This window comes from Megascapheus bottae, chromosome 12 (assembly GCF_031878675.1).
Source record: "Megascapheus bottae isolate mThoBot1 chromosome 12, mThoBot2.hap1, whole genome shotgun sequence".
NCBI lineage: Eukaryota > Metazoa > Chordata > Mammalia > Rodentia > Geomyidae > Megascapheus > Megascapheus bottae.
The window spans coordinates 4,135,672-4,163,518 of NC_143520.1; the positions used below are offsets into that span (position 1 = coordinate 4,135,672).

The 27,847-nt window shown below is 35.4% G+C and overlaps 1 long non-coding RNA gene and 1 pseudogene across 1 annotated transcript in view; one reads left to right on the forward strand and one right to left on the reverse strand.

The window, feature by feature from the left end:
• The window catches only part of LOC150056116 (uncharacterized), a 145,556-nt gene that overhangs the window by 17,320 nt on the left and 100,389 nt on the right, over positions 1–27,847 (forward strand). The gene's annotated exons all lie outside the window — the stretch shown is intronic.
• LOC150056117 (NEDD4-like E3 ubiquitin-protein ligase WWP1 pseudogene) lies at positions 11,105–27,801 on the reverse strand (annotated as a pseudogene).

Genomic DNA, 27,847 nt, shown 5'->3' on the forward strand with positions numbered 1-27,847 from the left:
AAACTGGAATAATTAGAGAGTGCATCATGGACTCATTCTATGTAGTGAAAAAATAGTATTTGTGTAATTGAAGAGGATTTGAATAATGGAGAGCAAAGAGAAAGACAGAGAAAGCACTCTGCAGGGACAACAGTAGCACAAAGCTAAGCATCAAAATGAATAAACTGCTTCTCTCAGGTAATACGGACAGATCCTATTTTAAAAATTAAACCATAGTATTCTTCTCTTTGGTGCAAATTTTATTCTCCACATTCTTCTACACAAAGCAATATGTGGAACAACTCAGGTGTTCTTTCAGGAACCAAAGATTCCTTTCAGAACACTTTATTCTCAAACACATAATGACCCCTCTCTTCTCCTCTCTCCCATCTTGCTTTTGTCCCACTGAACCTAGCACAGACCATTATTGACATCCTGTCAACACGCAGTCAGTCACTACACTAATAAATATGTCAAGAGTTTAGAAACGTGGTAATAGAGAGGACAAGCTGATGCTTCACATTTTATCTCTGATAATCATGTTTCAAATACAACCTGCAGAATTGTACACCAGAGAAATATCATTCATTTGTTTTCAAATCAAAGCACATTGTAGGTTTGATTCAGACATACTTGCTAATAATTTATTTGGCCAGAAAAATTCTAGCATGAGAGCAAAGGAAGCAGCTATATAGGAAAGTAGGAGAAATAAAGAGGTATTTTGTAATGTGATGGGATTATCGTATAATTGGAGGCAACCAAAGACTTGTGTTTTGCTCATAAATTTGTCATGAAATATTTCATAAATCAAACAGTCTAAGACAGAATGTGAACATGGTTTGCTGGAGTACACTTAAAATGTGCTTCCAAGCCCAGTTTTCCCTCATAGAGAATTGTTTGCTGTCTTACCCAATGGAATTTTAATAAAGTCTCATCACTGCAGAATGAATAATCTCAGACTGGTTTTTAGTAACTATATTGAACCACTTTGTACTGCTGATATATTCTTACTGGTTTTCAACTACAGTTGAGTTTCTTTTTATTGAACTATATCTTGAACTACTTTTACTTTCACAATCCCTTTATCATGGCACCTTGAGATATTCTAGGGACCAACCATTGTGACACCTAGTTTTGGAAATTATTTATCTATTTTATTCTTTATTTTATCTAAGCACCTGGCTATTATATGCTCCCTTTTTAACTTTACAGACACTAAATTTAAATTTCTACTTCTCTTGATGACAAGAGAAGCCTTTTATATTATTTTGAATTTAGCCCATGGAAGATTTTGCCATGAATTTGAAAGTTTAAGATGCAAAATCAGGTAGCTGCTGAGAACTATGCTGCCTTTGCACTTGCGCTTTACTGCTGGCATAAGTGAAAAGTGATGGCGTTGGTGTAACTGGTGTCATAGCTACATCTGACTCACGGATTGGATGTCAGACCAGCTCTATTATCAGAGAAAAACAAGAAGCTTCATCAAGCAGAATGAATTCTCACTACAAAGAAATTTACCATTCAGTGTAATAGAGACAGATTTTTAAAACAGGTATTAATATAGTAGATAATGGCCAGTGCTAGCTTACACTCCTAATAAATAGCATACTTTTATTGGAATGTGGTTTTATATTTGTATCAACTTCTAAACATCTTGATAACAAAGACATGTTTCTATGGTTCCAGTACTAAGTTGTGTGGTGAATGTTATCATGGTCAAGTGAAGTGACTAAAAAAACATGGACAAGGAACAGGAACTCCAGACCATTTGTCTATAACCCCACTTATTTCCCTATCTTTGAAAAAGTAAGAGTGACTATCACTGTTTATTCCATTTATGTTGATAATAATTCTGTATAAAATGGATATCAAATGGATAGAAAGGTTTCATTCATTCTGGTTCACATTCACTCAGAGCACATTTATTGATTAATCACTGTATGTATGACATAAAGGCAAGACGAATGACATAGTCCCAGCTCTCAAGCAGACAAGGAAATAAATCACTAAGATACAGAATGCTAATTGGTGAGCACTGGGATAAGTACCTTAGCTACATACTGGGTGGATCAGGAAGAGTTCTCCAAAGAGGCCCTCCAGTGCCCTTCAAAGAGCAAGAGGACTTAGTTAGCATTCCAAATAAGGGGAAAAACCAGGTGAAAATTTGATGTGGAGAAGAATCTAGCACTAATGTGGACCTAGGTAGAGCTTGCTAGAGCTAGATTTATGACTGAAGGCTGAAGACATATTAGGAAAAAGGAAAGCTCTGCCTCTTACAAGCTAGCAATAGGGAAGAGATTGCTTATAAATGAGCATGCGATCTTCAAAGTCTAATTCAACATTTTATAGTCAAATTGTCAGAACCTGAAATCATTTTTCTAAGGTTCAGTATAGTTCAACTAAAATGGACTTGTTAGCATTTATAAAAGCAGATTACATTAAGAAATCTAGAAAGCAGATATACCAAACATTTTTTATAAATAGGTATTTTAAAATAATATTTAAATTTTTTAATTTGAGTCGAAAATAATTATTTTGGAGGTTAACATTTTCATTAAACAAATAGTATATTATACTTTCTGAATATTTTATATTGGCCAAATCTGGTGATCATGTAGCATTTTCTCTTCATGAGTGAATGATTGATCTAGAATGAAATTGAAATGCCTATAGAAACTTTAATCCAATTCAACCTTATTTTCTAATTGTTGTATTTTGGCCAACACTAATTTTAAGCCACTGTTTTAAAATTTCTGATTCAGCATTACCTTTTCCTAGAGAACAGCAGGCAGTTTTTAAATTCAATACACAGGGAACTACCTTGATTCTCTGAAAATATCATGGACTTTATGAAGAGTCTTATTTCTAAAACAATCCACAGAAAGCAGATAACAGAATTTCTAAGAGATATTGTAATTGTTCAAAAGACAGACAGAACTATAAATCACTCTCAGTGATCGAACAAGCCTCTACATTTTATGAATAAATGGAATGATTTATTTCCTGTGCTGGGATTTTCAAATGACTCAAAATAAATTTTGAAAAATTTAATGGAAAAGAAAGAAAACATGGGAAAAATTAGAGCATTACAGCTGCATATACAACGAATCTATATTGTAAACCTTGTTTAATAGCAATTGAAGAAAAATCACATGGGAATACTATTGAAGTCTTATATTTATATAAAAGTGTTTCCTAGAAGGTTTGTCTTTTCTTTCTCTTGTGGGGGTAGGGGAATCAGCATTTTTTTTTCTGGCTTCCTTTTCCTGGTTTGTTTTAAAATATAATTCCCTGAACTATTTCCAAGGAGGTAGTTTCCATGCATATTAACATCATCTGCTCTGGCCTTTCTTTGTTTTGTTGTTTGGATGTTTTGTAAGAGAAAAAATAGCTTTTAAATGCATAGTGCCTCCACTAGATTGCCTTAGAGAAATTATAGCAAGCTGGGCATAAGTGGCCCATTTCTGCAATGCTGTTCAGGAAGCTGAGATAAGAAGATTCTGGGCAGTTACCCAAATGACCACAAACAAGGCCACACTAAAATTTCCAGAACAACTATGTTCATTGCAGCATTATTTGTCTAGCCAAGATATGGAATCAACCATGATCCCCTTCAGTAGATGATTGGTTCAAGAAGGTGTGGTACTTACACACAATGGAATTCTATGCTGCCATCAGAAAGAATGACATGGCCCCATTTGTAAGGAAATGGAAAAAAATCATATTAAGTGAAGTGAGCCAGACCAAAGAAACAGGTTGCATGGTTTTCCTCATTTGTAACAACTACTGTATGCCTAAGTTAATTCTAGCAGAGGATCACAGTAGCTCGATAGCTCTGTGACCATATAAAATGACACTTACTGCAATGAACTACAAGATATGGAAACAAGTATTTTGCTTTGTTTTTAATGTATAGCACCAGTTATTTCTTTTTTCCCCTTTGATTTACCCCCTATTGTCACTGTTTTTTTTATTTCAATACCCTTTGCCTTGTATATAACCTTATCATATTCAGGGATAAGAAGGAGAATCACAGAATTGGTAAGACAAAGGACAAAGGGTGAACCAATGTAATAATGACTGTCACAAGACACTATGTGGAAATGAACTTTACAACTTGAGGGAAGGGAGTAGGGAGAAAGAAAATAGGAAAAAATGAGGGAGGGGGTAACAGTGTTCGACAAGCATTGTACTATTTTCCTTCCTTATGTAGCTGTAACCCTTCTGTAAATTACCTTTACAATAAAAGAACTTAAACTGATAAAATTAATGTGGTACAGGGGGAGAGAACATCCCAGAACAAAACTGTGCTACGTTTCAAGTGACAAATGAAGAAGAGCTGAGTACAACTTTAGTCTCCATGGAGCCTTAAACTATAAGAGCCAATGGATATCCTGTAGGCCAACTATCTCTTCGTTATTCACTGACATGCTTATCTATTAGATAAGCATTCTATCCTACCTCATGTAAACCTGCAAAGATCATAGCTTTAAAACAAAAAAAGTAAACTGCCAAGTCCTAAAGTTAAGGCATCTTGATCAATTGTCCCTAAATTTTATTATTATTAAAAACTTATAAAATAAAACCCAAACAACAAATCTTTTCAAAAGAGAATAAAAGTATCAACAGCAACAACAAAACTCCTACCATTAACAGGCTTATAAGTTCAGTAAGTTTGTTGGACATAAGAGGAAAATAGTTTCTTTGCAAATCTGCAACATGAAAAAGCAATGCAGGAGAGGAAAGCAGGGCAAACAAAGAATTACTTTAAGATTAATAATTTCAAACTTAAAGTCCCATGTGGACAAGCATAAGAAAAATCACTTCATAGGAGAAAATGCTATACACTTGTAGGTCTTAATTTCCACTACACACCGGAGATCAGCAGGCATTTTTTAATTTGGCTGTTGGTAAAGAATGGTGCCAAGCTGCCTAAGGCCATCATAGTGTAGATTGTCATAATGTGGGGACTAAAATAAGATTCCTGGCTCTCTGCATTCGTGATTTCCAATTCATCAGACTTGAGCTTTCCCCTAGATACTGTGCAAGTTAAGCAGTTCTCATGTCAGTTTGTGCCAACTGCTTAAAAACCCTGTCAACTCTTCAAGTGCTGCAAGTATATAGTGCCTAGGGACTGGATATGTCCTTAAGGACTAGTACCTACTACTTTGTGTAGTTGGTCATAGAAGTCTGAGAAGCCATGTGTAAAAAATATTTTATATTACAGTACTAATACAAATGTTTTACTGAAGAAAGACTTAGTTCCCCAATACCTGATTCTTTTATGTAAATGCTGTGTCCACAAATTCAGAATACAAAATGATGACCACGGTATAAGCCTAACTCTTCAGGAGTAGTAGGTCATCCCAGGAAATATTCTCCAGAGAATATTCAATTTCTAGTGTATCGTTAACGTATTACTGGAGCAGTTCTGAGTCCCTTGTATGCCACATGCACTAGAAAAGGTCTGAAGTGCTTTTTTCAGGATTACTTTCTACTCAATTCAGCTTTACTGTTATGGTTGTTTTATTTCCCTCCATCTTATTGTAGATGCCACTTCTAGAGTTATTCTAGATGTGTAAGGGTTTGTGCCACTGCCCAAAGACTGTCCTCCAGAGTGGGGCGAGGTAAAAGGGAAGTGGATTGGTTTTCTAGATTTTTCAATACAAAAGTATGAGTGATTTAATTCAAAGAAACAGGGGAAGTGGGTGCACATGCTTCTGTGTCTTACTTTACTATCACCTTCTATTTTCCATTCAGGAAACAGGAGAACTGTGGTGCAACCTTTCTGGTTGGGCTGTTGTTTAGAGAAAACACAATGACCAGTATTTCTTAGGCCCATATCCTGTTATATACAATGAAGAGTTTAGAAATTTAGAAAAAAGTTTCCATTTTTTGTTTGTTTTGTTTTTGTTGGTATTGGTGTTACAAAGGGTAGTAGTAGGGTTTGAACTCAGGAATTTGCCCTTGATTGGCAGATGCTTCTATCACTCACTGGACCTTGCTCCCAACCCATTTTGTTTTAGCTATGTTGTGCATTCATGCTCAGCTCAGGACAGTGCCTGGAGTAGAGTGACCTTAGATCCTCCTATTTACATGGCTCTTGTGGCTGAATGACCTGTATGCACCATCAGATCCAACTTTTATTGGTTAATAGGGTTTTATAGAGTTTTACTATGATTGGCCTCAAACCAGGGCCTCCTCACTGTTTTCTCAGTAGTTAGGATTATAGGGATGAACCTCCACAAATAGACAGAAATGTTATTTTTTTTAAAGTTTGAATATTTTGAAAACTACTGTCTAGTGACATTGACATAGTACATGCTGGCTCCTTGTCTGGAAAAACAAAGCTTGTAGCTCAGCCATTACGCCATTGCACACAAAATATGATATATAGAGGAAATAAAAGAAAGTTTAATCTTTGAAAAATTATTAGTCCTCTATCATTTGTAAAGAAACAGACCCTCAAAATTCCAATGTATGCTAACTCAACTCACAACTGAAACAAAGTCTAGATATGGATGAAGTTTGGTAACTACCGAGTTCCTACATCCTCATCCTTAACTGGACTTCTTCTTTTTTTTTTTTGTGGGTCATGGGGCTTGAACTTGACCTAGGAGCTTTTTTTGAGCTCTTCAGCTCAAGGCTACCACCCTACCCTTGAGCCAAGGCCACTTCCAATTTTCTGGAGGTTAATTGGTTTTTTTGTGCCTGGGCTGGCTTTGGACCTTGATCCTCAGATCTCAGCCTCCTGAGTGTCTAGGATTATAGGCTAGAGCCACTTCACCCAGCCTGGACAGCCTTTGATAGGATCCTTGAGCAAGAATAATCCTGTAGTGTGGTGAGGAAAGAAGTAGAGCAAAGCTTTGGCAGGGAGTTATTTGCAGGAATAGAAAGAACAGTCTTCAATGTATCTACTTCCTCTTTTTAGGAATAGAAGCTATGAAATGAAAGGACCTCCAGGATATAGAAACAAAAGCCATATAACAAGTGATTGTTGTCCTTAATGTACTGTTATTTCTCATCTCTTTTGCTGTCCCTTGGTTATCTCATATTGTTACAGTATCTTACCTTGTTATCTGATATATTTTATGCTTATTTGGTTATCTGAAATAGGATAGGGAAGAGGGGAAAACAAGATTGGGGCAGGGGTGGGGGGAGGGAAATGGGGACCAAAACATGAGAAAGGGTATCAATGTTTGTGAAGTAATGCACCTTCTATTTGGTGAACATAACATAAACCTTCTATTAATTACAATAAAAAATTAAAAAAGAAATAGAAAATATGAAAAAGCATTATAGGAACGGTGTGTAAGTTCAGCCAGATACAGTATTTACTGCTCTTGCCTAACATACAGAGAAGTAGCTTGATTGATTATTTCTTGATAGAAAATGATGAACCTTTTTGAATTTATGTAAGGAAATTATCTAAAATAAATAAAGGAATAAATGCATGTATTTGACTATAACAAATAATTTTACAACTCCATGATCTAGAACTTCTCTTCAAGGTTTAATGACTTTTTCCTTTATCTCAGACTATTTTATTTTGCCAAGAACTGGGGCCAAGTGCACACTGTTCTAAACCAGTCCCATGTTGGACTATTAGGGGGTCATGAGAAAGCAGAGTATATTAAAGGAAAGAGAATATAGCCCTAGTATCTACAGATCACCCATTTGTGGATTCAACTAATTGTAATTGATAGTATATGAAAAAATGCTGGATGCAGTGGCTCACACCTATAATACTAGCTCAGGTCCAATTGAGTCCCTATGGCCCACACACACATAAATGTTTACATCTGTACTGAGCATGTTCAGACATTTTTCTTTTCATTCCTGAAATGATACAGTAGAAAACTATTTACAAGCATTTGCTTTTTATTAGGTATTTTAAGTAATATAGGCATAATTTAAAGCATATGTGATGATGTGCTTAGGTTATGTGAGACATTAATATTCAGAAGTATCCTGAACCCAGTTCTCCATCATAGTCCAAGGAGCCAGTATTATAGTGATCAAACACAATGGATTTGCCCTTTAGTAAATGAAAAGCCTGTGTGTTAGACCAGGAGATAAAGCACTGAGTAAATGTGTTTGAAACAAATTAGAAGAGCACTGGCGACAAATCCCAAAGAAATGTGGCTGTCAACAAAGAAAGCAAAGGCTTCCATTAGGAGAACTTGTTTATATTCATATAGGAGGCATTCTTACATATATACACTGCTTAAGGATTCTTAGTTCAAGGTAATGGTTTTCCACATATTACCCATTAGAAAAGTGGCAAATAGAACACCTACAGGTTGAAGTTTTATTAAAATGGGTAGTTTATATCACCTATGAGTATCTGCATGACTCAGTGTTTCTCTTTTTTCTCACACATTATTTTGCAGTGCACTTTTTTTTAATATCTGAAATGAGAAAAAAAACATTTTGAAGGTCCATTAATAGTGACCTGTCATGGGGAATTCTCTCATCCTGGGAATAGTTGAGTGTTTTCTAAAAGTGGATACCACTATTCTCAAAATTAAATAAGTTGGCATAAGAATAGGGGCTTTTGAAATCAAAGATACTGAGTTCATCCTAATGATTTATGGTCTGGTGGAGTTCAAAACATATACTGCTTCATGGTATAAGGTAATTGAAAGAAAAGCATTTTGATGCATTGGGGCTATTTTTAGTCCATTTTTACTCTAGCGTTCAAGATAGAAGAAATTCAGGCAGAGAAAAAGTTATGCAGGGAATTTCTCCCAAATATTACTAGTCTTACTATTTGTTCTATAAAATGTTCATATATTTACTTTCAATTAACATGTGAGGTCTTGTCATCTTTAAAATTCTTCAAACTGGAAAAACATAGAATTTTGCCTCTCTGTCCTCCTCTTATCCTTCCATTTTTTGGGAGGGGTTGCAGGGGCAGAGCAAGGGAAGAATGTCTACTCCGAGTTCTTTTGATCCTATATCTGACTCAGGTGTTTTTCTTTAGCCTTTAAATTTTATCTCTGGGCTGAGCCTGAGGAGGTTCTGACTTCTGATTTTTGCATCTCTTTCTGAAGACAATTAGATCAGGGTCAGCCAACTACTTAATCTAAGGAAAGGGGAATCCAGAAGATGGGGTGTGTGTGTGTAGCCAAACACATGTCTCAATATTTCAACACATACTTATTGCTATGACAGGGACAAGAAGATAAATCATTTGAGATTATAAAAGGGAGTAGTTAAATCGTTGCCACCAATAATGACAATTATACATTATCACATGCTTCCCTCACCTCTCTCTTTTTTTGCTGCACCATGGTCTGTGTTTCTCCAATAGGTTTTATAATCACTCATTCTTTGTAATTGCATGCAATCCCATGGACTGCCAGGTTCGGTCTACACATATTTACAAAACAAAAAAAGAGAGAGAAAGAGCACCTTAGAATATACCGTGTTATGTGTTATATTTGTTTGTTCATTGGATGAATGGAATCATTTGGCTTTTCCCACACTTTGGCATCCATCTTGATTTTTGGTGCCACAAGAGTCATTCAGTGGAACAGTAATTTGCTTGCACATAAACAAATTGGAAATGCATTGTGTTGGAAGCAAGGTTCCTACCTGCATACTAGAACACACTGCTATAACACATGGGTGTGGCAGTTGATGGACTGCAAAAGGAGTGTGTATGTTGGGATTGATGAAGTATGATGAAAGGTGTTTCAGCGTCCAGAGACCTGGGTGGGGGAGGTGACAGAATGGAAAAGAGAAAGGGCAGGGAAGAAAGTAAGAGAGTAAATACAAGGGAAAGTCTCAAACATCAGTGGTGGCAGTCAGAGAGTGACGGGACACTCCACCCCACATTTGTCATCTAACAGCTCAGACTCCTGCCAGCAGCCAGAATCAAGAGTATAAGGTGGGACAAGCTGGAGGTAGAGCCTGAGATATTTTAAAAGACAGAAAGATATGGATAATCTCAACACTGACTGAGAAAGGAGATAATAAATTACAATGAAAACTCACAGCCATGGATCTACGATAAGGAGGCAATCTACTTTGTCATAAAAATTTAAAAGGAGATGATTAGGTCAGAGATTTTCTGTGATTTAGAAAGGAAAACATTTCATTAGAAAGACAATAAAACCCTTTTATCTCTGTAAGGCAGAGAAACAAATTTTTTTAAAAATAATTTCTTTCTTTCTTTCTTTCTTTCTTTCTTTCTTTCTTTCTTTCTTTCTTTCTTTCTTTCTTTCTTTCTTTCAAAATCTCCCTCCCTGCACATATTTCCTTCTGTCAGCACCTGGCCTTGCACAAGACAGCTGTTCACAAGAGACTTTGGGACTGTAAATTCCAGTAGAGGAGCTCTCAGTTTGTTACCAAGGACTTGTTAAATACTAATCTGGAATCAGGAGGGTCAACTCTAGCATCTAGTCAGTTACACAGACTCATTCCATTTATGTGGAAAGAACTGTCTGCAGGTTTTCTTAATATTCTTGTCTTCTTCCTGTTCTCTTGGCTCTTGGGAAGCAGTGGGAATGGCCTTCTTTTAAGATTGATTTGAGGCATTGTCTAGAAAGTAAAACATACATTAAAAACAATCCTTTTCAGAGGGCTGAGGATTTAAAAAGGGCAGAGACATGGAAATTTTGTTTAAAAGGCACTTCATTTTCAGTGAAGAGCTTCAAGGAGAAGGTCTGGAGATCTCTTTTATAGAGGGCCACAATTAACAGCCATGCACTATATTCTTGAAAACTATTAAAAATAGATCATACCTTATCCCTTTCCCTCTGTAAATAAGTCCCCCGTGGGCACCACCACGTGTGACTGTGGCTTCCATTTTTAATTTGGTAGGATGTGCATTGGTATTTATGACTGCATTTCCTCTCATTCTTCTCTTCAATCATCTACCATTCTCCTCTGGATCCCACCCTTACCTCCTTGTTTTTATGATGTTAGCAGGGGGTTGGCCTTTCTCAGGAATTATACTTTTTGAGTTCTTCTCCGGATCTACCATTTTCTATTCTTTTTTTCTTTTTTATCTTTATTTTCAAACTCCTTTTTCATTGCTTTTATTACTATAGGTATATAGTATCATCTGGCTTAGTGCCTATGTGTTAGTAAGCATTCAATAAATATTTGCATATATTCAAGATGAACACATGAATGAAAACACAAGAGAGTAGCTAGGATGAAGGGTATGAGCCCTTCCAAATCCCTCTGTCTTTTCTATTACCAAAAGAAGTTTTTCCTTTAGTTGTTCATAACTCGCATGTGGTGGTAGATCCAAGCTATTAAAACTTTTTGAGGCCCATTGCTTCCCATGAGCTGGGCAAATCCTCCTGGAGGTAAGCGGCAGGTTCCAGTGACAAACACAACAGTCACATTCTTACTTCATTGTCTGTCTCTTTCACGAACTGCCAAAACCAAATAATTTGCTTGCTGTCTTGTATGATGTCAGTAAACCATATTTCTCTGCCAGTCTGTCAAGTCAACCTCCTGCATGCCACACAACATAACCTCCAATTCTTTTTCATTGAAATACTGTAGTTACTGAAAGGGAACAATTTCATTAAAACCATCAAGGAAAGCTTTGTTCTGTTCTTGTACTCCTCGAGAAAAACGCCATTCTGTCATTAAACCAGTGTATTCATCTTTGTTCTCCTCAGTCACCAGGATATTGGAATCTCCCAACTTCAGGTCATGTGAAGTAACTTTTCCTAAAATCGCCATGTTGACAGAAAAGCACATTTCTGAGCCACATTCTTCTATGTTGTTATCCCTTATCCAGATAAGAGAGTTATACAACTCAGTATCAATAGACTCCAAATCCTTCATGGTAAGTTTTCTACTTGGCATACGCTTGTAGAATGGTAAAGGAAAACCAGTATAAATAAGCTTTCCATGAAATAGTGCTATTGCAAGAAAGTGACCAATGAAACAAAAATATGAAAGATGGTATGGATTTATGGTTGTTGCTGGATTTATCTGTGGACAATAGTTGTTTTTGCCTGCATATTCAAATAAGCAATACATTGGATTCAGAAGTTCATGTGAAAGTAAGAAAAACCATTCTCTTGCCAGAACTCCATAATCAAGTCCTTCTTCTCCTCAAAATATTACATATCATCGCCTCCTCAAATCATATGGTTTTAATGCCATAATCTGTTGGAAGGAATCTTCAAATAAGGTCTGCCGGGAAACATTGATCTTTACATGACTGGGAAGTGCGTTAGACTGGCACAAATAATGGAAGTGAGCAAGTTTCCACCTAAATCTGCGTTTGTAAGCAATCTGTGGACCACCTTTTGTTACGGATGACTTCCCATTGCAAGGATCTTTGAATGTTGTTGTCCTTGTGTTATGATCAGCAAAATACCTAACACCTTCATTCTGTAAGCTTTGAGTTCTAGGATCTTCCCACTGGCTTGTTTTTGTATTGTGATTCACAAGTAAACCCTGTCAGTTGAATCCACTAGTTTTTCCCAACCGGGTGGTAAAAGCCCTACAGGTCATTTTCTGCAGGCAATATTGAAGCCTAGTAGAGGTATCGCTGGTTCAACTGTTGCATAGTTCCCTGCAATTGGTTTCACTGAGATTGCCACTGTTCAAAATTTCGAACAGATTCCATGGTGGGACGCTGCCATGTTGTTGTTTTGGTACTGTGATCCACATAATAAACTCTTCCTTGATCATCAACTCTTCTTTCCCAACTTGGGGGTAAAGGCTGTGGTCTCTCCCATGTGGTAGTTTGAGTATTATGATCCGCATAATAAGTTCTACCATGAGGGTCTTTTCTCTGTTCCCATCCTGATGACAAAGACTGTGTTTGCATTCCAGACTGCTGCCAAACAGGCTCCACACATCCATCAGTTGCCTTAATTTGTCAAAAGCAGAACTACTTCCAGAATTAGAGCAGCACAGATAGTGTATATAAGCTGTTCATTCTGTACAGTGAATTTTCTGAACCTCTCAAAGTATAAATGTTTTCCATTCTTTCACGGAAATATGCAAAACAGTTAATCGCTTTCTACTTTTATTTATTTTCCTCTTGAAATGACTCACCAGAAAAGAAATCATCCCTAATTTTGAAGCAAGCAAGACTTTATTTTAAAAAATAGTAAGTATATACTATATAAACATGTATAATAGTGGCTCTAGTTTTATAGAGCTCCAATTGTATTAAAAGTGCCAGCAGTCCCTTCCTAAAGGTATGATTTGCTTCACCTTTTCTGCTGTCCAGGGAAAAGTGCAAATTGTCCCATGGTCATCTCTCTCAGGTGACAACTCCTAGGGAGGTTTAGTTGCATGGCTGTTCAGAAAGGTATTAAGGGCTTATGCCAGATCTTACCTGACTATATTAAAAATGCTGCTGGCTTTTATGAAGACAGTGCTTGAACCTGCCAATTTGTTTTAAATGAATAGTTGAAAAGCTCACTCTTTACTCTATCAGTAATAACAGTTAAAGTGATGAATGAATCCTAACTTACATGGAGCTCATGTACTCAATCAAATAATTGTTAGCGATTGGGAAGAACTCATTGAGTAATGCGGAGATTTGTTTATATGTTTTTTGGGATGTTAGATATTTATGGAATTTTAAAGAATCAGGCATTTCTGTGCTTGTTTTTTTCAATATGATGTTCTTCAGATCTAATAGTAATAATTTGATAGTTTGATATTTAGGGACATAAAAGATGGTAATGTGGACTTCACCACTTTTGTTTGTGTTCAAGCTTTGGGTTTGTAAAAAGATTGAATAAAAAAAGTTGGCTTGAATTCCACTACTTGGCATTTACCCAACCATCCAGAAACTAGGGCATACTAAATCCACTAGCACATCAATGTTCATTGCAGCACTATTCACCATAGCAAAGATATGGAACCAACCTAGATGTCCCTCAGTTGATGAGTGGATCAACAAGATGTGGTATTTGTACACAATGGAATTCTATGCTGCTGTCAGAAAAAACGACATTGCCCCATTTGTTAGGAAATGGAAAGACTTAGAAAAAATCATAATAAGTGAAGTAAGCCAGACTCAAAGGAACATAGGCTCAATGGTTTCCCTCATTTGTCATAATCAGTAGAAACCTTGGGCTCTACTAGCAGAGATCTGCAATAGAGCAAAACCTAGATACATAAGGCCATATAGTATGAAGCTAATTGAAAGGACCTCTAGGATATTGAAACAAAAGCCATATAATGAATGATTGCTGTCCTTAATGTGCTATGTTATCTCTCATCTCTTTTGCTGTTCCTTGGTTATCTCATATTGTCACAATATCTCACTTTGTTATCTGATATACTGGATACACTTGTATTTGGTTACTTGAAATTGGACAGGGAAGGGGGGAAAACCAAGAGAGGGGTGGGGGAGGGTCATGGGGACCAAGACATGTGAAAGGGTATCAATGTATGTGAATTAATGCACCTTTTATCTGACAAATATCATGTAACCCTTTTATTAATTACAATAAAAAATATTTTAAAAAGTTGGCTTGAAAAGTTACATACACATTTAATCAAATAGACTAAAGACTTTCCATTAGTGTTTAAGTAGCCTATTTTCTATCAGATTCATGAAAATTCTATTTCCCTAAATGAACATAAAGGTATCAATGTACGTGAATTAATGTACCTTCTATCTGGCAAATATAATGTAACCCTTCTATTAATTACAATAAAAATATATGAAAAAAAACAAAAAAATCTGTTTCTCCTATCCCCGATTTTATAATTAATCTTGTCCTTTGGTAAACTACAAACATGTACATACAAATAAAATCTGATGAGAATGATAGTGCTGGTCTTAGCAAAATGGCCTTCCCAAGTAATATAAAAATTATAATTTCCATTTATACCATGCTTCTATTTGGCACTATAAATTTTATTGACTTAATTTTTTCTAAATAGGAAATAACTTCTTAGAATGGTACCTGTAAATATTCCACTGGGTGCATAGAGAAAATACTAGAATACAACTTAATTTCTAAACACTAGTTTTTGTTTTGACAAAATTTTATTTTTCTACACATTTTAGATTGCCCTGCGTTTTTATTCATAATTCATAGTAAAGATGGAATAAAGGTAGTGATGCTACAAAAAAGTGACTTGTTAATAATTGTTATTACTAAATCCATATCTAGGCAGTTAGCATAATTTATAGCTCCATTAGATATAAAATCACAACATAGAGTAAGCTCAGAGAAACAAGCTCTTGTCAATGAAGTACACTCACTTAAAATTGATATTTGTTATTCATTCTGATAATTGATTTATCGATTAAATTAGTAACTCTTTCACTTTAGAGAACAGTAATGTAGTGAGGTTCACAACCATCTTCAAGAATTAGGAGAATATAAATTTTAATCAAGTTTTAATTTTGTTACTTGTTCAGTGGATTCTTAGCAGAAAGTTAATACTTTGTTATTCAACACGAGAGTATTGAAAAAATACCATATCCTGACCAATATTTTTATGTATCTGAGTTTTACATTTTAAATTAGCCAACTTGAATTTTTCTCAGATTTTATATTAAAATATGGTTTTAGGAAGAAGAGGGTGCATTTGATTATAAATAATTTGCTTTATTAATCTTCCAGGTGATTTATTTTGATTTGGATTGATGATAACTGACAAGTATTTGTTGATTTCAATTTTAGGCTTTATATTTTCACTTATAATTTAGGTCATTAGATTTTTTTTCCTATGAGAGTTTCCTACTGTCTGTTTCTATGTGGTAATTTTAGTAAGTTATAACTGCTGTGTATAGTTTTATAACTGAAAATCTATCCCCTCTGTATATCACCTTCAGAATAAAATTAAATTTTAAAAATGCTACGCAATATAGAATATAAAATTTAGGAAGTAGCTAATTTAATTCAATAAAGATCTAAAGACAACCATAACTTAGCTTTATTTGCACCAGTAGTACTGTTAACCTACTATCCAATACTAAGGATTTATTCTTGCAAAATAATTAGGAGCCAGTTATTGGTGGCTCACATTGACTCAGGAAGCTTAGATCTGAGTTTGCAGTTCAAAATCAGCCCAGAAACTAAAGTCTATGAGACTCATCTCCAATTAACCACCAGAAAACCAGAAGTGGGGCTGTGGCTCAACTGATACAACGCTAGCCTTGAGTGGAAGAGCTCAAAATCCAGAGTTCAAGCCCTATGACTGACCAAAAATAATAATGATAATAATAATAATAATAATAATAATAATAATAATAATTAGGAGTTGCTGGGCATGGTGACTCAGACCTGTAGTCCTAGCTACTCAGCAAGCTGATATCTGAGGATCAAGGTTCAAAGCCAGCCCAGGCACAAAAGGATCTGAGACTGATCTCCAATTAACCTCTAGCAAAAGGAAAGTGGGCCTTGACTCAACGGTAGTGTGGTAGCCTTGAGCTGAAGAGCTCAGAGACAAAACCCAGGCCCAAGAGTAGGGCGGTAGCCTTGAGCTGAAGAGCTCAGGGACAGAGTCCAGGCCAAGTTCAAGTTCCATGACACCACCCCCCCACACACACAAAATAATAATAATTAGGAGTCATTTACAATGAAATTCAATTACAGAAAACAATATGCCAAGAGAGGAGAAGATGAAAATCGAATCCTTTAGATTTGGACTTGGAGGCTTAAGCTACTTCTCTGAGGTTTTACAAATTAAGGTCTAAGTCTCTTACTTTGCTACTCTTTCTCCTTTTATCTCTAATGCTTGGGAATGAACTCAGGCCCTCAGGAATGCTGGGCAAGTGTCAAGCATTCTCCCAATGAGTGACATCCTAGCCAGAGTCTCTTATCTTGGAATTAAAAAAAAAGCTTCTATAATTGCCATCCTTCCTATTGTTCTATCAAAGACGACTATGTTAAAGTAGACACATTATCAGTAAATTCTCTTAAAGAACAGCCTACTCTGCCAGGATATGGAGTGTAGGTAGGTATGTAATGGAACTGTTATTTGAGACTAGTTTTAGAGAAGGGGGGCAGGAGCTAAAGGTTTAAAGAAAGAGGAAATAGCTAGTAATGGTTGAATGGGAAGTGTAACATAAAAAGTAATTCTTTATGAGTCTGAAGTTAGAGCTGAAATCAATTTTCATCAGGTACAGATCTTCCTGATTCCACCCAGTCAGGGGTTATTCTAAGCAAAAAGCACTGATACTGATCACCAGAAGTGCAGAATCAGGATGCTCATACTCTTTCCCAAGGATGTGGAACTTTGCTTTGTTTTTTCATAGAGGACATTTTACATCTATCAATTTAATAGACTGATTTTGTGACTTTTTTTCCCTGAAACCTACTCTAGCACTTAGTATTCTCCTATCTGAAAGGTATCTCAGATATCAACCCAGCTTCTTTCCACTTCTTGTCTGTCTTCTTTTCCTCTACATTTGAGTTTATTTTTCTTTTTAAGCTTACTTAATTTACTTTTCTTTGCAGTATTACCTTTCTCCTTTTATTTTCATTATCAGATTCTCACCGACTCTCATTCAGATGATGCCCTCTTCTGAAAATCTATATGCAACTTTATTACATCAGTTAATTTTTTTATTATAACTGTTTAGGCATTCTAGTATTGTATTAAGGGCTCTTAGATGAAAGCAATTCTGTCTTGTTTTCTTTATAGTCTGGGTGCTTTTCATGATAACATTCTCTGAATATTAATACCTTTTCTACATAAGCTGTATTTGAATAGAAAATAGACTGTAGTCATTCATTGAGGCTCCTTGTATATGTTGCAAATATTTTCTCCAATCTTTCACTTCTCTTTTAACTTTATTTTTGATGTCTTCTGCTATGCAGAAAACATTAGTATTCATGAAGTCAAACATGTCAAATATTTTTCTAATGGTTTTTATTTTATGTCTCATTTATGAATAATGTCCTAGTGTAAGAATTATGAAATGTTCTGTTTTTTTAAATAGTTTTATCATTTCTGTTTTTCAGTCTTCTGAAACTCACACTCAGTAACCAATTACAGTAGAATTGGAAAATTTATGATCATTATTATTTGACACTGCTTTGACACTACCAGAAGCTGGGGCCAATACAGGGGCAATACAGGGGCAATTTCACGTTTTTTGTGTGTGAAAAAATGTAGGTCTAGACAGTTGATGAGCTTATGAAATGTCCCTAAGTGCAGGATTCTAAGGTGTATTTTGGGGCTTATGAGATAATGTTCACCTGCAGGAAAGAATGGTTTCTTTCTTCTTTTTATTTCTGAATTTTAGTGACTTCATTTGGTCATCATGAGTTAGCTTTAAAACCTATACTTTTTAACCATTACGGATGTATAGAAAACACTACTTTGATAGAGCTGCCATAACAAGGAAACACGGACTCAGGATTTAGACTAAATGTTTCTAGAAGTTCATTGTGTTGGGATGCTTGACTTCTCCTCAGGCAGATGACTGTCTTACCCCTCATATTTCATATAGTCCTCCCTCTGTGTGCAGCTCTGTCCAAATCTCCACTTCATATATCCACAGATCATGTGTGATTGCAACCAATTTTGACTCCATTTTATATATATTTTTATTGTAATTAAAAGAAGGGTTACATTATATTTACCAGATAGGAGGTGCATTAATTCACATACATTGATACCCTTTCTCATGTCTTGGTCCCCATTTCCCTCTCCCCTCCCCCACCCCTCATCTTGTTTTCCAATGTAATCATATTCTGAGGGACTGGGATTAGAACTATATTATGTAAATATATGTGATATAATTTAGCCAGAACATAAGAATATAAAGCTAAATTGTGTGCCCAGTGAGCTTGCTGATTGTATTATTTCTAACTGCTTCTGTTTTTCATTCACTATGCTTAGCTTCTTTCTTTCCTTCTCTGAGAAGCCCGATACTAGAACAAATGATGAAAAAGATAGCATTGAGGCTAGGCTCACTGATCTATGCTTTTCATCTCACCTGGATCTCTACTCCTCTGAATCACTGCTCCCTGACTTAATGTATCTCTCTAGTCTTATGCTCATCTCCTGTCTATTGCAGCTTTCTGGATCTATTGTCCAAATCAGAGCCAAGGAATACAACACAGACAAGAGAAAAAGTCACTCAAGTATATTGGTTCAACATCAGTGGCTGTTTTCTTTGGGAGTCTTAATATTTTTATTGGTAAAGCTATTATCAATACTAGTTTGAAGCATGAGTGATTCCAGTTGACTCTCATAATGTGTCACCTTTAAAATATCAAGTTGTTTAGCTTATAAACATGAATTCCCCAATGTAAATAGAACATGAATGTAAGAAATTTCCTTAATTGCTGCATAAAATGTCAGGTCAAGTATAATATTCTTAAGGGAAATAATTGTTAGCATCATTACAGGAAACATGACTATTCTATTTAGAGGAAATCGGTTCAGTAATTAAGATCTTACTATATATACTAAAAAAGAAATAGATAAGATTTTTTTCTATAATAGAAAAATCCTAGAATGCAAGCATTCTTTTTAAATAATGTCCAGTAGCTATAAGTAACATAAAGAGCTTTATGAAGGATATTTTATTTACAGGGCCAGGAGTTTGGACTAGTGGTAGAGCACTTGCCTAGCATACATGAAGACCTGGATTTGATTCCTTGGTACCACATACATAGAAAAACTTGGAAGTGGTGCTATGGTTCACGTGGTAGTGCTCTAGTCTTGAGAAAGCCCAAGGACAGTGCTCTAGCCTTGAGTTCAAGCCCTAGGACTGGCAAAAAAAGGATATTTACTCTAATTAGTTATAAATATCAGCCCCTTTAATATTACAGATCTGTGCTAATAAGATGCAAAAACCATTATGAGTAAAGTGGTTTATCATGCAACAATAAACACACAAGGCAGCGAATTTGTTCGCTTAGTAACAGAAATCACCAATTTTATTTTGCTTGCCATTTTATACACTAATGACCAATACTATAAATAAAATTGAACTTATGCATAAACCTGATTTCCTGTGGATTGTTAGTCTGTATAATTTTAAAATTAATCATGTTTATGTTGGAAACTAATATACAGAAATAATCTTATATATTGAGATTACATTCTCTCCTATTCATCTTCACAAAAAATGGTTTTCATTCTATTCTAAAAATTCCTCTAATTTGATAATACTTTACAGGTGTGTTAAAGGCCAGAAAACAGGATCATAGAGTTTTATGATGCCAGTCCACAAGCTATCAGTAGTGTATATAAAATGTTTCCAAAAGGTAACTCAGGTATTGAAAGGTGGGTTCCCAGCTGATGGTGCTATTTTGGGCCTTTCTGGGAATTTGTTCTTTGGGACCATGTCTTGTTCACAGACTCCACCTCTTACTGTGTCTCGTATATACCTTAAGATAAACAGTCTCCTGTACCATCCATTCCTACTGCCTCAGTTTTCATCCCAAATACTGGAGTCAGCCAACAAAGCCCTTGAAACTGTGAACCAAAATACATAGATAACTCTGCCCTCTAAGTTGTTCTTTCAAGTAGTTTGGTCACAGCTATAGAAGCTAAGTCACACAAGCAATCACTTCTTATATAAACATTGGTTTTGTAAGTTAAAATGCCTGTGTTTAAATCTCCTTTCTACAACTTCTTAGACATCTGATCTATGCAAGTTACTCCATAGTTCCAAGTATCAGGTATATAATCTATGATCTAGAGACACAAATACTGGTCATGAGGCTGCTTGAAATAGATCCATGGCACTTTTAGAGCATAGTACATAGTAAACACATAAATGCTAGTTCCTCTCTTTTTGATAAAAATGAAAAGATGCTAGAGCAGACTGGGACAGTTAGAAAACAAGGTCAGTCCTCTTATTGGTGAGTTTGAACTTTGGGAATGGAAATGTGTCCTAATTGATTGTAGGAGTGGTCAACTTGTTCAAACACTGTGTTTGGATCCCATAGTCAGGTCACAAAGAAGGTATATTTTCCACAACTTTTTCTGTTATGTATTTCTTCTCTCCTCTCTTCTATGCTTCTCTATCACACACATCTTTTTTTCTGTCTTCATCAATCCCTACCCCTCAATTACTTTATTTATGTGCTAAAACTCCTAATATGCTTCTTAAAATTAAAACCATCCAGGCAAAAATATATATGTAAAACTAGAATCGTCTTAGATATTTGCTTTTCAATTTCCATTCCTTTCTCATTTTAACTATCATGTTCTTAAATATACCATCCATTTCTGTTCCCAGGGGTAGATAGCATTAAGCCAGAAAGACAGAAAATAAATGTGTATAACAGAAGAGGTACAGTGCATGTTTCTAGAGCATCAATTTTGAACAGCAGCATATAGTTAAAACAGATAGTGCTGTTGTAAAAGAAGTGCATAGAGTGGAATATGCTTCTTGTGTCCATCTTTAAAGACAAAAATTTAACAATGTTAATGTAATAGAATCTTAATTCTCCCCGCAGACTTTCTAAGGTGACTAGTATCTGGATACTTCTCTGGTTCTTCTGCTATTTACAGAGGTAATAAAGAGTGTGCACATTTTTGCCAGTTGTGGGCTTGAACACAGAGCATGGCTGCTGTTCTAGAACTTGTATGCTCAAGGCTAGAACTCTACACTTGAGCGACAGCTCTACTTACAGGGTTTTGTTGTTTTTGTTTTTGTTTGTGGTTAGTTGGAAGTCAAAGTGTCATAGACTCTCTTGCCTCAGTTGGCTTTGAATCATGATACTTATATCTCTGCCTCCAGAGTCACTAATATTAGAGACATGAGCCACTAATGCCCAGTGGTTTGCTTTTTATTACTTAAGATATGTCTTGGAGGGCAAGGAGCCTGTCCTAGTAGTAGAGTGTTTGTCTAGCATGCACAAAGCCCTAGCTTCCATATCTCACTCAGTACCACACAGAAAAAGCCGAAAGTGGTGTGGCTCGAGTGGTAAAGCACTAGCCTTGAGAAAGCCCAAAGACAGTGCTCAGGCCCTGAGTCCAAGCCCTAGGACTGTCCCCCCCCCAAAAAAAAAGATATGTAGCAGACATTGCATTAAATACAAAGATATTCCTTTTATATAGCTGTATATTTTGCACTGTTCTGTGAAGTTACCCATTATAGATATTAGGGTACCCATAATGATATTAGGACATTACCATTGACATAAGCCATTTTTGAAAGTTTTCACTGTATTTTAGGTGAGGTTTCTAGAAAGTATACTATGGTCATAGAAAATATGCTATGGTCAAAGATCAAAAGCCCATTGAGTAGAAAATACTCATTGTAGTATATTGCCTATTATTCTAATGTTTACCATATTGTAGTAGTTTCTGGAATAATGATTGGCTCAAAAAGTAACAGTATGATTAGGTTTGCTTTCCTGAGCTTCTTTTGGCTTTCTGTGAAGTTACGAGTATGGTTTCCATATTGTGAATTATTTTGTTTTCTATAGGGCTAAACTAATTAGAATGACCATTCGTCATTTTACTCCTGCATCCTGTGGTATTGTACATGATTTTGTACATAACTTTATTTTCTTCCTCTTTGTCTAAACACTTTCTTTGACTACCTGCTGGTCCCAAAGTTTCCTTTGTTGATATGTACGTATCTTCTAGGAAAAGTGTTTAAGGAATACTATGGGACTGTATCTTGTTTCAGGCTTCACCTCTTTCTGCATCTGCCATAAGGTAAATGACCTTCTGTTAGCACACATTCTCACCACCACTACCTTTGCTCAGTATCATCTCACCCCCCAAGTAATGGAGTCAGGTTATCCATGGATGAAACCTTAGAAACTGTGGGACCATCTGTTTACTTGTGCCCTTGTCCTGTATATATTTTTGAACTGCTTGTCCATTTTTTTTCTAATAATTGAAGTGAGAGTAACCTAAAGATTCATCATGGTGTGACTAATCCCTGGAGATAGTTTCATTCTTTGTGGTATGCTTTTGTCACCTTTTATAATCTTTTAGTATTTCCAGGTTTGAAATGACAAAGACCTTTTTCATTGTCTCTGTCTCTGTCTCTTCTCTCTCTGTCTCTGTCTCTCTGTCTCTGTCTCTGTCTCTCTCTCTGTCTCTCTCACTCTCTCTCTGTCTCCCTTCCTCCCTCCTTCCCTCTCTGGCAAATAGAAGACCATTTTCACTTGTTAATTCTTGTTCTTCAGCTCTGAAAAACAATTTTGTAGCATACTCTGAATATTTCAGTTTTGTCTTACTAGAACTTCCAGTTATATGGCACTCTTGACTGGGTTAATTCTTTAATTATTATTTATGTGTATGTTATCTGTAGGTTTCCTAGTATTTATATCCCCAAATTTCTACTGACTTTCTTCAGTTTGAATATCATGTTTTTCATTACCAAATACATCATTTCCACATTGTTCCTTGAATTTTTTTTATTTCCAGAAAACAGCATCATATCCTAGTTTGCGGGAATTGCACAATTTTCTGCATTTTTTTCCTTTTGCCTGACTATCTGTCTTTTTTGTTTGTTTTTGTCATTCATCTTACACACATTTCTTAATTATTTTGCAATTCTTGACTGTATATCAAATTTAAGAACAAAGCACCCAAAATTTGATTAGAAGCTATACACACAGGGATGTGAATTAGTGATTGATAAGCAATATGATTTTGAAGAGGCAAAAACTCCTTTTCTGGAACTCATGACTATCAGTATCTGTAGGTTGTTTATTTGGAGCTGATTGGTTCTCTGGAGTAGTGAAGTCATTATTTAGAATTTTATGGTAGGAAATTAATCTTCATCCCTTCTAGACCCTTGGAACTGAGAGGAAAAAAAAAAGGCAGGGGCCGGGAGTTTGGCCTAGCGATAGAATACTAGCATGCATTGAAGACCCGGGCTCTACTCCTTAGTACCACATACATAGAAAAGCCTAAAGCGGTGCTGCCCTTGAAGAAACCCCAAGGACAGTGCTCAGGCCCTGAGTTCATGCCCCAGGACAAGCAAAAAAATAAAAAAATAAAAATAAAATAAAATAAAAACAGGACAACCAAGAGATTGGCTGGCATGGCCTATTGGTAGAGTGCTTGCCTAGTAGGCATGAAGCCTCAGGTTTGATTCCTCAGTACAACATACACCGAAAAGCCAGAAGTGGTGCTGTGGCTCAAGTGGTTAATTGAGAAAGTCCAAGGACAGTGCTCAGGCCCTGAGTTTAAGCTCTAGGACTGGGAAAAAAAAATTGTTGTTGCACTTAAAAACTGATGTGTGGAATGTTTCACTCATTGTACAGCTTCAAGATAATAAAATTAAAACTGAAAATAAGGAAACATAAAGTTCTTGAAATTCCATTTGTAGATTCTTACTCTTCCTGTGTTTCAGTGCCATGGCTTTTCTCAGATGTCTATTGTGTCTGATATTTTCTCTCTGACTTCTTAAGGCTTCAGCATCAGATAGTTCAAAGTATGTAGGAGATAGAAATGTCTTCGGAGTTGTACATCATCTTTTTAATAGAGATTTTTCAAACAGTGCTGTTCTCAGCCCTTTGCTCTCCTTGATTCCATGATATTTAGGTACATCCAATGTCTGAGAATTTTAGTTTTTTATGCGTGCAAAGTATTTCCTCTCAAGGATCTGTTAGGTGATAGAAAACCTTGCTCTGTTAAAACTAAGTCCTCTGATTCAGTTATTTTCCAATCGCCCATTAACTTGTTTATCATCTTGTTTACTGTTGACCTCTTCTTCTTGTTTCTGTGTTTTTATCACTTTTACAGCGGGAGAAAGTGAAAACTTCTCTTTTCATCATATTAAGCCATAAGTATAGCTTAATATTAGTTAACTTTTTTCTTGCCATTTATCCATTTTGAAATATTTTTACTAAACAGATATATATTGCACTTTCTATTGATAGAGTCATACATTATTGTCTGGATATAATGTACAGAAAACAGATCCTATCATTATTCTTCAGTTTGTAGTTTCATGGTATTGTTTTTGTTTGGTTTGGTTTAGTTTTAGATAGTGTCTCATTATGTATTTCAAGTTGGCTTTGAACTTGTTCTCTTTTTCTTTCTCTCCTGAATGCTGGGTTATACATAATAAATACCACACACAGCCATGAGTTAATAAGGAATGTACCTTAACTAAGTAACCTGACAATTATGGTTGAAGAATTCATAGTCATGTTTTAAAAAATTTTACCTTTAAATTGTTGAATGGAGGTGTTGCCACTTAACAAAGCAGGTTATGGATTCTCAATGAAGTACTATTTGAACTAAGAAAACTGAACCAGAAGGGGATAAGTCAATTGAAAGAGAAGCAGTGGAGGTAACAGTATCAGGAGAATGCACAATGAGGGAGGAAGAATTGCAATTTTAAAACGAACCCGGGCCAGGAGTTTGGCCTAGTGCTTGCATAGCATACACGAAGACCTGGGTTCGATTCCTCAGAACCACACACATAGAACAAAAGGCAGATTCAATGGTAGAGCTGTAGCCTTGAGAAAGTCCAAGGCCAGTGCTCAGGCCCTGAGCTCAAGCCCAGGACTGAACCAAAGGTTCGGAGAAGACAGTGAGGGAGAAGATAGTGAAAACTAGACTAGAGGTCAGATTGTAAATGATCTTAGATTTTTGTTAGGAAATGTGACCTTAGTTCTGATGGCTTTGGGTGTATTTTTCTTTGACAAGGAAGTTACATTAGAAGATGGTAAGATTTAATGCAAGGAAGCAATGTGTTGTAACTGCTTGTATGAAAAGAAATGGTATAAAGGTTAGTGTGCTATTGAGAGATAAAACAGGAAAACTGGACACATATAAGAAATTTGAAAAATAAAATCAAATTTTGGGAATTGATTGTTGAATTGACCCCAGCCTATCTAAATGCTAATCAGGATTATTTCTAGCTTTCAGAGCTGCATAACTAGAGGAAATATTAGTGATGTCTGTTGAGGAAGAAATCATAAGAGGAAGGCCAGACTTCAGTAGGAGGTTCACAAATTCATTTTATATTAATTGCACTTCAGTGTAGTAGATAACAAATAGGCCATTAAAATATGGCCTGAAATGCCAAGGTGAGTTATAGTATGGAGATTTGAATGTCTACATATATAGATTGTGATTGAGCCACATTCATAAATTTAATCACTGCCAAAAAAAGAAGAGAATGAAAATAAAATGTTTATTTTATTTATGAAGAACACTTACTGGTAAAATACCTTAAATCCATTGAAAGTGTTAACTTTATACAAAGATAAGATCATATTTAAGCTTTCAACTCCTACCTAAGATTAATACATAGTAAAAGTACACATGATTGATTTGAGCAAAGCAAAAATGATAATTAAAATTGATTGTGGATCTCTCTATATGTATTTTTCTTAATTGATAAAGAACAGTACTGTTCCTAAGCTTTTCTCATCCATTCACAACTCATAATCTGAGAATAATTTAATTTTATATAATTTCCTGATGCATCATTTATAAGAAATGATAATTCCTTAAAGCTACAAAAACTTTATTGGTATCGCAGTGATGATATTATTTTCTTTAATTTTACTCATTTTTGTGTGCAGTTCTCTACTCATCTTCATACAGGTCCTGAGATGAGATTTAATAATAATATGCATTGCTCTGAACAGCATCTATCCAGTACAGTGGCTAGTGTGTAATGAGGTCAATATTTGTGCACATAATAAATTTACGAATGTATCATTATGCTCAGACATCAATCTCTGCAACAATCCATTTGTGAAATCCCAAGTCCCAGGATAATGTCTTTGCTGTATTATTCTATGAGAAGTGATGCATAAACTTTTGAGAAATATCGTAAATATTACTTTGTGTATTGCTATTACATTGTACAGCTAGAAAAAGGAAGGTTTCATTCATTTATATTTCAAAATCAACTTAACCGTAAATAAATACACTATAATACAGTATTAAGATTTATTTTCTTTAACATATTAAGCAACTCTAGAAATGAAAAAGGTATTCAAAGCTATTATATAGTCTCAAGATATTCTAGGATGATTTTTTGAAGTAATATTTTGAAGTTGTCCCAAAAGGCAGGTTTTCTAGCTTCCTGAAGGAGATTATACAATCTTGTCTGCTTTGATGACTTGTAGTAACTAAAGTTAGTTGTTTTTGTGTGTTTTGCCAGTACTGGGTCTTGAACTCAGGGCCTGGGCTCTGTCCCTGAGCCTCTCTGTGCTCAAGGCTACCACTCTACCACTTGAACCACAGCCCCACTTCACTTCCAACTTTTTCTGTGTATGTGCTACCAAGGAATCAAATCCAGAGTTTCTACCATTAGGCAACACTCCTGGCCCCTAGAAACTAAAGTTTTTAATGTAGTTATCACTAAATCATTTGTCAGCACTTTCCTCATTCTACTTAATTATTCAAGGACTGTGGAATTGCTCATAAATTACCTAGAGATTTCATATTTCAAATGTTCTCTTATGTGTATCTTATTTTATTATTTATTAAATCCATTGTTGATCACTTCCCATTCTTACCTATCCTTCATTTATTTTGATCTTATTTTATTACAGTGCATTTTGTAGTTATCGAACAGCAATATTTCTTATAACCTCTTTTCATATTTTCTTAGAATATTCAATAATTACCCTCAATTAATTAAAAAATTTGAAGACTTTGCTAAAACAATTTTTAATTTTTTTTCACTTTTTTAGGCCTAAAGTAATTTTGGTTTATTCCAAAAACAATTTTGTTTAGATAGAAGATCTAATTATATATAGTATCTGCCTTGTAAAAAGAAATTGAATTAACAAAATCTTCAAATAGCAATCTATAAAAGAAGTTAATTAAAACTGTATTACTTTCCCCGTAGCTATCAGCAACCAGTTTTTGGCATAGATTATTGGATTTATAATTAGATGTAATTTGACTTAATTAGTTGGCTATAGCTCTTAATTATGGTATACCTTTTCCCATTATCGCCACTGTAATGGTGACTCAGGATAATCATTCATGATCCCCT